The sequence below is a fragment of the Aptenodytes forsteri genome, unplaced genomic scaffold (assembly GCF_000699145.1).
Source record: "Aptenodytes forsteri isolate BGI_AS27 unplaced genomic scaffold, ASM69914v1 Scaffold112, whole genome shotgun sequence".
NCBI lineage: Eukaryota > Metazoa > Chordata > Aves > Sphenisciformes > Spheniscidae > Aptenodytes > Aptenodytes forsteri.
The window spans coordinates 1-11,688 of NW_008794883.1; positions in this window are offsets into that span (position 1 = coordinate 1).

Below are 11,688 nucleotides of genomic sequence, written 5' to 3' on the forward strand. Positions count from 1 at the left end.
CTAGAGCCGACTCATGGGCAGCCCCAAGGAGACTCAGAGAAGGCAAACACACCTACCAGATGCAAGCAAAAAAAAAGAAAAAAAACCCCCGTCTTTTACTACGTTTACTTTTCATCCTGTCCCAGCGTTCCTTATGGACCAAACTCCAAAATTAAATGGACATTATGGGCACACAAATATTTTACCAACTTAAAAATAAATTTGAAAGCAACCCTTTCATTTCTATATCCTTCAAATGTAAAACAGCTTCTTGTTTCTGTGCATCTGACATTTTTAATAAGATTGGGGGTTAGACTCCATGGGTTTCATTAATTAAGTCAACTTTAAATATACATATACAAATAATACCATACTTGTCATCAGTTTGGCATCCGCAAAGGAGAGACAGACAAGATTGCCTTGGAAAATTTAACTGCTCCCTTGCTTTAATTTAAAGCATTCCCTTGTATGGCAAATTGAGATTACAGTGGAAGAGAGCTTTAGAGGCTGCACGTAGAAGTCCAAAGTGCCAGCTTTAGCTGAACAAGTTTATTTTAACATTCCTCTCCCTCTTCTGTATTTTCAGCTGGGTATGCTGGAAAATCTGGTGCTCAGATTCCACTGGCATCCAGATCCCATTTTGATTCAAGTCATGATCTTTACCATTCCCTCCTGTCTTTCCTGAGAATGTTCCCAAATCATTTGTCCACACAAATGCTGGAGAGGTGCCTTCATTTGGGGAAATAATGGGTTTCACCTGTTCAGTGTGAGTTAGGAGCACATGGAGCAATGGATTGGAGAGACTAGGGAGGAACAATTCATGAGATACGAACACAGAGTAAATACTGACGAAAGTCCACATATCCCCAGTGTAAGCTTACATTTCACACCTAGTATTATACCTCCTCCTACTAAGACTGTATGTAGGGCAGTAAAGACAACACTGCAGAAATCTTCATCTTCTGCTGCTGCTTCCTGTAGCCCTCTTATTCTTTTAGGCCTTCCATTTTTTAGTTGCACTGAGCATTTGTCTGCTTTAGTCTGGTTCTAATGCACCCTTACTGCAAACACAGCAATCCCTAAGGGTCCAATAGTAGAGAGGGAAATATTTCACAGGAAGAAACATCCTTTGCATGCCTTTCAAAATATCATATTCACTCGTGATATACATCTGTTCTTGAGGTCAAGACAGTATAAAAAGACAGCTTTAGTTCAAGCCTATGCTGGTAGCTTTATGCGGGAATGTCTGGGTCCAGTTCTGTAAGTCAGCTGAGAAGATCAATTTGAGTTTTATGGCTTTAAAGTCTATATGATCTCCAAACTCACAAGACTGCTTTCATCTTCAGTTTACACAGATACTTTCTAAGGTTGTGGGATTACATCACATTGAACAAATAAGCAACACAACTTTTCCTCAAATATCTTCTTATGGATAATTCAGGTCATTTCTAACGAATTAAATAATAATTAGCATAGCACAGCCACAGAGGCAGGCAAACAGAAAGACATTTAAAGTTAAAATGGTATACGTAAGGCAACTAAATATAGCCTATCTGTGTGGAAAAGAGAAAAAGTGACCATCTACAAGTACTGAATGGGGGTTGTGCACAGAAAGGGGAGAATTTCATAGAATCATAGAATCATTGAGGTTGGAAAAGCCCTCTAAGATCATCGAGTCCAACCGTCAACCCAACACCACCATGCCCACTAAACCATGTCCCTAAGTGCCTCATCTACACGTCTTTTAAATACCCCCAGGGATGGGGACTCCACCACTTCCCTGGGCAGCCCGTTCCAATGTTTAACCACTCTTTCAGTAAAGAAATTTTTCCTCACGTCCAATCTAAACCTCCCCTGGCGCAACTTGAGGCCATTTCCTCTTGTCCTATCGCTTGTTACTTGGGAGAAGAGACCGACATCCACCTCGCTACAACCTCCTTTCAGGTAGTTGTAGAGAGCGATGAGGTCTCCCCTCAGCCTCCTTTTCTCCAGGCTAAACAACCCCAGTTCCCTCAATCCCTTTTTAGGATGCAGGACTGTATGCTTAAATGGAGGGGGAAAGCAACTTTTTTTTTTTTGGGGGGGGGAGAATACGAAATAATGAAAACATTAACCTCACAATATATTAATTTACAAGACTGTCACTAAAGCCAAATGGGAGATTTTCCACAACAAGACCCATAAAACAGGAAAAGCAAAACACTGGGCAATACACCTCTGGGAAGAAGAAGGACTAAGTAGAGTCATGATGGCAAGTTTTTTCTGTGTTGGATGGAAATATATATACCCACAGGACTGTATGTAAAAGCAATGACTCTCAATCGAGTCTGAGGGTAACTACATTAGCATGGTGTGTGCATTTTTAATTCTCACACTTTTCAGGGACTTCTGGAAAAAAAAAAGGAGGGTAATAAAAATAGTAGACAGATTAAAGGACTAAAGATGTGCGAAAGATATACACACAGAAGAGAGTGTAGAAGAGAGAAAAGTTCAGAGTGAAAGAGATGTCACCATATTCTAAAATATCTCAGACAAAAATTCCTATTAAAAGGAATTATGCCCTCAGTCTCTCTAACATGTTCCCATTGATTTTAATGGAGATGGAAAAGCATGCCATGAAAATATAGCTTTGGGAATCATTCCCAGTCTTGGAACACAATACACGGCACAAAGCATAGCAGTTTAAAATTAAGGCGCCAAATTAGGAAAATGTTCTTAATAGAAAAGAGAGAGAGGGCAGTAAAATTCCCCAAGGGACAAGGCATCATCACTGCACAGACCAGAGAAAGACAAGGACATAAACAGAAATGATGTCAATAATCCACAAATACAAGGTTTCAGATCAGTCTGTTGTAGCACAACCTTCCACAATACTCCAGATCTACCAGCTGCCTTTTACTCTTTGATATTAATTTCTAATATATAGGTACATATATATGCCACAGCAAACAAACCATCCAAAATAGTTCTTGGTTTGTTGTGTTAAAGTAGCAAAATGACAGAGATCTTTGAAAACCAAGTTGAACCATATGGATGTGTAAGGCTAAGTAGCAAGAAAAGGCAAGCTGGGTGCCTCAAAAGAATCATAGTTAATCGTGGTCTGTGAAATATGATGAGATGATGAAAGGCAGGACGAACAATTAAGCCTGATACATAACATATGACACCCATAAATGGCTCTGCATTGTGGCTAATCTAAAGCAGCAGTGAAAAGAGATGACACAAAAGATAGACAGGAAATGTGAGCAATGCATAAAAACCAATGGAACCCAGCAGACTAGCCTGTACTGGGTCTAGTACTCATTTTTTCAAAATGTACAAAGAAAGAATCAAGGAGGAAATAGGATACATAAACGAGAAATACAGTTGTGTTTTGTTTGGGGGTCGTGTTTGTTTGTTTATTTGTTTTGCATTTGAGAACAAACTGGGTTGCAAAAAAGAGATTATGTGACTGTGGTTTGGACAGCAGTCCAAATACAAATCAGGCACAAAACAGGTATAAACAAAACCTGCAAGTTCATGAGGGCTACATGAATCAAATTCTACAACATTTTTTTGCTAACAGCCAGAGGAGCTTATATTTAATTGACATCCTCCTCTTCCTCTGCATCTTGGAGCACCTTTTCTATCCAACACTGCCAAAAAATAGGGAATCCTGTATCACTAGATGGGAATCTTAGAATCACTATAGGGAATCTTGCAATGGGTGTGTTCCATTTTAGATTTGTAGGGCTTGCTACCTCACAGTCCTACAAGATTTGCCAGGTCAAGTTCACTCACCATTCTGTCAAATGAAAATCTAAGCCATATCATCAGTGTATCACACGGGTGTTTCTTTAGGAATGTGCTTCCACAAAGGCACTGAGAGTATCAAGTTATTGCATATATCATTTTCCATAACTACTAATTTTAGAGTCTGAAACGGCCTATATATACCTCTGTATGTGCGTGAGCATGTGTGCACATATGTGTAGATGAGAAGTTTATTAGCAAGGAGATTTCTGCACAAGAGCAATGCATTTTTCCTGCATGTCATCCACGCCTGGTACTGCCAGCAATGTCACTGGAAATTCTAGACAAAGACCAGACTCTGGTGCCACTGTTTAGAGGTACTAGAAAAGAAAAATTAATCCTTTGATTGTGAGTGGCAGAGACATTTTGCTTCATTCTTTGTTAGACTTCTTTTCCTCTTAGAAGTGATCTGGAAAAGTGCAGTGGATATAGCCAAGGGAGTGCCTGTGTTTACATTTGTAGCTGTTCTTGAGCACATACAGCAATAAATTACTCTAATTTAAAGAGAGGCCTTCTGACAGCTTTAAAATTATGATTTAGCTCTACAAAGGAAACATATGAACACAATGCTTCCCATGTTAAATCAGCCAAAACTTCATCTCTTTTTGCATGAATATCCTGCCTTACATAGCTATGCATAGATCCTTATATGGCTCAGGAATGAAGAGGAATTTCAGTCTCTATTTTTAGCTGTGCCATAGTTGTAGCTTTTTTTTTTAAATTTTGTAGTCGTGTCACTAGAGCTCGACTCCTTGCAGTGACAACATTTCCTCAAGGATCTCAAACACGTTTCAAACATTATCTGACTAAACCTTCCAGGGAAGTATTACTCCGGTAAAGAAGAGAAATATTAGACAAGGTCTACAGAAGAGTAAAGGAAGGGCACAGAGATTTTAACAAATAAAAGGAAGGTCATAGAGAGTAAGCGCTTATGAACACACTAAGGCCTTAGGTTTGTTTGGAGCCAGGTTGCATTTGTTTTTAAACGCTGCACTAGTACAAATTGAAAGCCAGGATTTATATGTTCCCAGAAGACAAGCAGCTCATTGGCTAATACAAATAATTTTATGACTCTTCCTTATATTATTATAAAGTACACACTAAATATACAGACGCAGACAAAATGTCCCAAGCAAAGGTGAAGAAGCAGCAGAATATGCAAAGAGGTTTTCCCTTACTGTTCTGTTTTCTTTTTCCAACTCCCTTTAGTAGTTTTAAGAATAGCCCCGAACAGGCCACAAGCTATTGCAGCACCTTATTATACCACCTTAGAAACCAACCTTAGAAACGCATTTCCAGAACAAAATTTACCTTGCAAGTAATTTTGTGTTTTGGCATCAAAAGAAGGAAAAGACCTGTTAGATATTAAACCTCCAGGCATGGAGTGACTCAAGAGGAAACATTCAGAGAACCCTGTATCACACCTCACCATAGATGCTTAATTCTTAATGGTGAATAGTCTCACTTGGATGCTTTCTCACAGCTTTCTCACTACAATGAAACACAGATGCTCATTAATTTACAGTGACACCCAAGATGTCTCTATACTACTCAGTGAGAAATACTTCCAAACACACATTTGGTATAAATTTAATAATACAAATATTGTTAGATTTTTAAAATTCTCCTATAAAAATACTGGATTAAATTTTTAAGTGAATCACAGTTTATTTCTGAGTATACAGTCTGGGGTGACTTGAGAGTCCCTTCTTTTCACAAAATGCCTAGCTTCTATTTTCTGAAAATCAGGCCTAGATACAGTGTGGAAACATGAGCATTCACAAATGGAGGCATCCCAAACAAACAGTAACTTCTGAATATGTTGGCCACAGTAGTCAATACTGTAATGACCTGATTAGACTGATCACTGGAACACGGCTGCCAAATGTAAAGGGAAGATGTAACGCTGCTCACATACTATTCAGGCCAGGATCTTCTGGATTACATAGGTATGTGAGCAACACACATTTGTTTTCAAGCACTGAGAATCCACAAGCAAAAGTTTTGGTGTGCAAATTGGTCACTGGGCAAGCCATTTTGTTCTTTTTATTTTCCCACACTCTTGGCTTGTCAGTTCTCCCGAGTGCCTGCCAGTATCTGCTGAGCATTTCACTAGAAACTTCCCCTAAACCGCCTTGAAAAATATGAAGTAGCTCAATTAGTCTTTGGTGTCCTTAGCTTAATAGAATATTAGTTATTTAGCATCCAGGTGATCAATATCGCCATGACAGAAAAGAGAATAATGTTAGTTTACTACTGATTGTATTATCCTCTCTGAGGGAAACTTCTCACTGAAATACTCAGATAAAAGTGTATATTCCCATCTTGGTTTCCCTGACCTCTCTGCTGATTTACTGCTTGTCCATCAATGAGTGCACATGTGTCTACATTCAGTAGCTAAGGAAAGGATTAAGACAAGTACGCCCTTTCCATCAGCGCTAAGGAACAAACATGCCTCACGATCAGACCTTGAGTTGGAAGCTCCAGCTGTCTCTGCTGAGTAGCCTAAGAGAAGACAGAAACTATATACTTTTTAAATGGTAGTTTCCTCCAGCTTTTAGAGCACATTCAGCAGTCCCACTCCTGACTTATAATAGAGGAATGTCTCAGTGGAAATGATGGAGAATCCCATCCGTGCATCTCATTCTGACATGAAGAGATCTCTGACAGAAGACAGTGCTTAAGAGTCACCCTCTCTTAGCTCTTCTTTTGGATAAATTTTGGAGTGTCTGAGCAGTCAGGATACAAACAGGCCACCATCAACATCCTCTAAACCAGTGGCACATTAGTACATGATTCTACCAGTGCTACTATGTACTGCCCTGAACTGACATATAATGGCCTGTCCCTAAATGTGTAAAGACAATCAGTTCTTGGATATTACCTCATTCTTGGAAACATTCCATTGACCTTCCTCCTTCTGTTTCTCAGAATGACTGGGCAGCCCGTGTCTGGATCCAGCCCTTAGTAAGACACCACTTCCAATTCTGACCTCCATTTTCCAATCAACACCTTTCTATGCCCAGGTATTAGCCTTCCTTTCTTCATTTCTTGACTGGGCCCAATGCCATAGACCACCAATGAAACACACCCACTATTTGATATCTGGTGTTCCATCAGACTGAGTGGAAGTTATTCAGCAAATAACAGCAGCGTCTGTCAACTACAGTAAAAGCGTGGCTTGCTGCACTATTCCTCCTTGTTCTTATTCCTCCTAATGTGGGATCAGTGGCTTATAGCTTATTAAAACTCTTATGTAATAAAACATTCAGTTTCTGTGTAGCCCTCAGTTTTGTCTGCATGCAGCACAGCTTGTTTTTCATAATTTTCTCACTGGAGATTAGGATGCTGAAGAATACACGTCAATCAAATGACCTACATTTTTTAAGAAAGAAACTCCTAAGGGTGAAGTGCAAAACTCCGGTTTAATTAGCAGACTTGCATAGCTCTGTGATGAGACTCCAAGGGGACGAGGGGAAAGGGAGCCCTTGTTTCTTGCCTCTGTCTAGACAGTGGCATTGACTCTTTTCCAAAAGCCTGATCTATAGCAGCCTCTTCACCGACATTTAGTTGAATGAGCAATTTGCCATGGCCCTGTCAGTGTTTCCCTTGAGATATAAGAATTATAAAAAAAGGTGTTTGTTCAACATGCTGCACAAGGCATATGGCTTAGATGCAGTTAAAGCTACAACAAACACAGAAAGTTGCTCCACAGATCAGAACTCCCTTCTTTACAGTTCTACCTGCATATTAACTGTACCTAGATGTACACACGCAGAGCCCCAAAACATGTTCCAAATCTTAAAACTAAACACTAGTCTGCTACTCCAGGTAACGTTAGCCATATGGTCTTCCACCTTTAAATATTCATAAGACCATAGGGAAATGTCAATTTTTTTCATATGCTTCTCCGAAAGACTCAAACATCCACCAGTGCTTGTATCTGAGCAATGCAGACAGCCATATGACACTCACAAATACACATTCCTAATGTGGAGCTAAGCTGAAGAATGTGCTGCTGTTCTCAGCTATAATTATCACAGTTGAAGTTCTTGCTGTCACCCACATAGGTGTATTACCATCTAATATGAAGCTTAAAGAACCTTAACTCTTACTAAATAATAGAAGCAGCAGGGGATACAAGACCCAAAATTGTTATTTCTGATAGCAGTGAGTCTAGCATCCCAGATCCAAACCCTTCCTGGTAGCTGTGCTCCAAGCCTGTCTCAGGCTTTAATTTGTGTAACACAGTCTCTCTTTGCTTTGGTATTTTCCTCATCTTTAAAAGTCTTGAGTCATATAACTCATGCAAGCAAAATACTTACCAATATTAGCTGAAGCTTAACTTGCACGCAAAGAATGAGACTGAGTTTGAAACATATGATCCCTCTAACACTAGTGTCAGTGAATGGTTTAATTTAAGCCAATCACATTAATTTATATGTTTATTAGTTACTGTTACCTCCTGGCTGTTGCTGGGTATTGGATAGGATCAAACAGAGATACTGAGCTAGGATTTAAGATTTCTTCATGTTGCATTTTTATACACTTTCCTCATGTTAGCTAAACTGAAGGTTTTAGCAAAGAGACTTCACTGCTATACTCAAAATATGCATCAAAGACTATAATGCAGGAAAAGAAATTTTGTATTATTATTGTTATCTTTGTATTGCATTGGTATCCAGGGACGTGGGCCTCACTTTAAGCACAAAGCCCTAAAATGCTTGGGGAGATTTACTGCATGAAATATAATCAGGATGCTACATGAAAGAAAATTCTCAGTGTTTTTCATGGATATAAGCATAAAACATTTAAATTGTGTAATTCAGTGGTTATTGTGTCTCCCAGGGTGGGCATCAGGTCTGACATTCTAGTGACAAAATTAGCCTTTGTAAGTCCCTGTAGGCCTGACCTTTGAAAGAAAACATTTATAAGACAAATCAGTTATTGCAGTGGCATTAGAAAATAGTTTTCCATGTTACTAATTACAAAAAGTATTGTATCCATACCAGAGCAAACAAAAAACTCATCTGAACAGGCTGAGAATACTTATATTAGTGCCTGTTCAGTTCCAGTGCTCTGTAGCAGATGTAAAGCAGCTGTGCTTTTCTGCTTGTGCGCCAAGAACGTGACTAGAATGGTTTAACCAGAGAAACCCAGCTTCCCTCCTCGATATTTTCGCTTCCTCTTGGCACTGCCTTTTCATTCTTCTGCTCAATTGTTCCTTTAATCCATGAAAGCAGTGCAATGATGAAGGCTCTTTCATGTAGATTTCATTCACATTGGCAATGCCCTTGATCTCTTCTACTCCCTTCCTGAGGCACATCATAGTTTGTGGCTTTTGCTCTTTCATTATTGATCTTAAGTGTGGTACAGGCTGTTGGGAAGTGTTTTGTGGCCTGTGGTGTGGTACATACAGAAAAGGCAGTCTGAGGACTTTTCCAGGCTGCTTGAGACTGAGAGGACTGAAAGGGATGTATCCAAGCTGATGCCTTTCTGTAATTATAGCTGTATTAAAATCTGCTTGAGGGGGATTTACTGAGTAGAGCCAGAAGCTGCTAAGAAGACTTCAACATGAATATCGATCAGTTAGTGACTGTAGTGCCTTAGCCCTCTGAGCTATACCAGACCTGCTCCTTGCAGAATAATTCAAGCTAAACTGCCCAAAGACCAGCTTACCCAAGATCTCCTCTGAGCCTGGTGCTATGTTCTACATGAATTTCCCTTCAGAATTCTCCTCTCTGTAACAAGCTTCCCCTCAAGGTCATCAGGACAGGGAAAGAGGGAAGCAACCAGAGAAATTTGCCCACACCCTCTGTTATAAAAAGTAAAAGACCACCCTGACCCACGATAATTCAATACATCTTAATGGAAAGATATGTGGAGCTCAGCTTTTGTCTTAGGCAGACTTCTGGCATATTTAGGCACATCTGTGTGCACCCTAGTTTTTCTGCTCTAAGAGTCCATTTCCTAACTATCATTTGTCTCTGATGTCTCATGTCTTGTGCTTCCACTGCCTGCTTAAAAGACAGCAAGCAGGTCAGCTTCATTCAATAGATCAAAGCCTCCTTTACAAAGGCATTCTGTGTACATTTTTAAGAGAGTTTAGGGGAGCATTTCCTGCTGTGTGGAGTAACTAACATCAGTGCTGATGTCCACAGGTCCTACTATCCTCTGCTTTCCTCTTTTCCTCTTTCCTGTTCGCATTAATGCCATAACTTGCTTTGATTTTAACAAATGCAAAATAATTAATTCTTTGAATCAGCACAATCAGCAGGGCTGTTGCAAAACACTTTGATGTGCAGCCAGGCTGTCAGTTCAGTGTCAGTTCTCTCTCCTCCCAGATAAAACTATGTGAGGGATGGACTGGGTTCAGTGGAAGAGCATGTAAGGATTTTAGGGCTGACCCCGCTGACAACAGATATTTAAAATCATGTTCTTGATTCCATCAGAGTATTTGCCATAATTATCCTGTCGTTCTTATCTTTGCTAGCTACTAGTTTGATGCTATATGTTCTTTAGACCACTGTGGGTATTGTACCTTGTGTATTGTTCTGAAAGCACAAGACACTCAAATGCACTATTTGCATATGCAAATGTCATGTTTCCATGTGCAAATGACAACAAATCCAAGAACTATGAGCATAAATGACAGTGCAAGTAAAATGATTCTCCTGTCAATCAGAGGCTAGATTTGATTCTTCATTGAAAAGAAAGCTCTGTGATGTTTGCCAGAAATTTGCCATTTAATCTCCAGCACCACAGTTGAAGACTTTTGGTAGCTTGAAGAAGAAAGTAACATGAGGATCAGAGGCAAATATAAATACAAATTGAAATGGGGGGGGGGGGGGGAAAAGAAAAAAAAAAAAAAAAAAAAAAAAAAAAGAAAAAAATGACAGTGCAAGTAAAATGATTCTCCTGTCAATCAGAGGCTAGATTTGATTCTTCATTGAAAAGAAAGCTCTGTGATGTTTGCCAGAAATTTGCCATTTAATCTCCAGCACCACAGTTGAAGACCTTTTGGTAGTTGAAGAAGAAAGTAACATGAGGATCAGAGGCAAATATAAATACAAATTGAAATGGGGGGGAGAAAGAAAAAAAGAAAAAAAAACCAAGCATAATCACTTCTCTGTGCTTTGAAGTTTTCCCAGTGTTATGCTATAAACAGTTGTAAAAATCCCACTATTCACTTTCTTTTCTTTGTAGGGGCATTAGAAAAGGAACTGTGTGAAATTTAAAACTAAGAGTGTCAACTTTGAAAAATATAAAAGATTTTGAAGAAAAAGTCAAGATCTCAACTATAAATCCATGAGATCCTTCTGTGAAAGATTAAGTCAATCACAAAGGAGCTTGACAAGCTCTGAATTCCAGAATTGTTGAAATCAAACCCACACTGAGGAAACAACTGTGAATATAGCTCATATATCTATAGTGAACTGAAGCAACTGTCAAGCCACTGTTTTGGTAAATCTGAAATCAAAAGAGAAATCTTGGTTCTGTTACGAGTCAAATTCAGTTTTGTAACTGCTTCTCAATTTCTGAATAGAAGAGGCCAAACCTTAAGTAAGTGTAAATTGACTCAGTTCCACTGTCTTTCAACGGAGGAACATCAGTTAAGATTCTTGTCCACTGTATTTAGACTAAACCTCTCTGCAGAGGAACCTTCAAATATCATTTTTCCTTCATAATTAATATTAATGTAATTTTAATGAATGCTCTGATGTCTACCTCATTGTTTTTCCAGCTTTAGGTACTTTTTCCTCATATGCTTTTGGCCTACGGGGATTTTAAAATGAGCTCAGCTCACATTTAAATGCCAGATAAACTTCCCTCCTCTGCCACCAGCCATTTCAGTAGTAACAGTTGTGGCTGGGGGGGGTGGGGGGGGGGGAGGGAGGGGACACGGGGGGGGGAAAT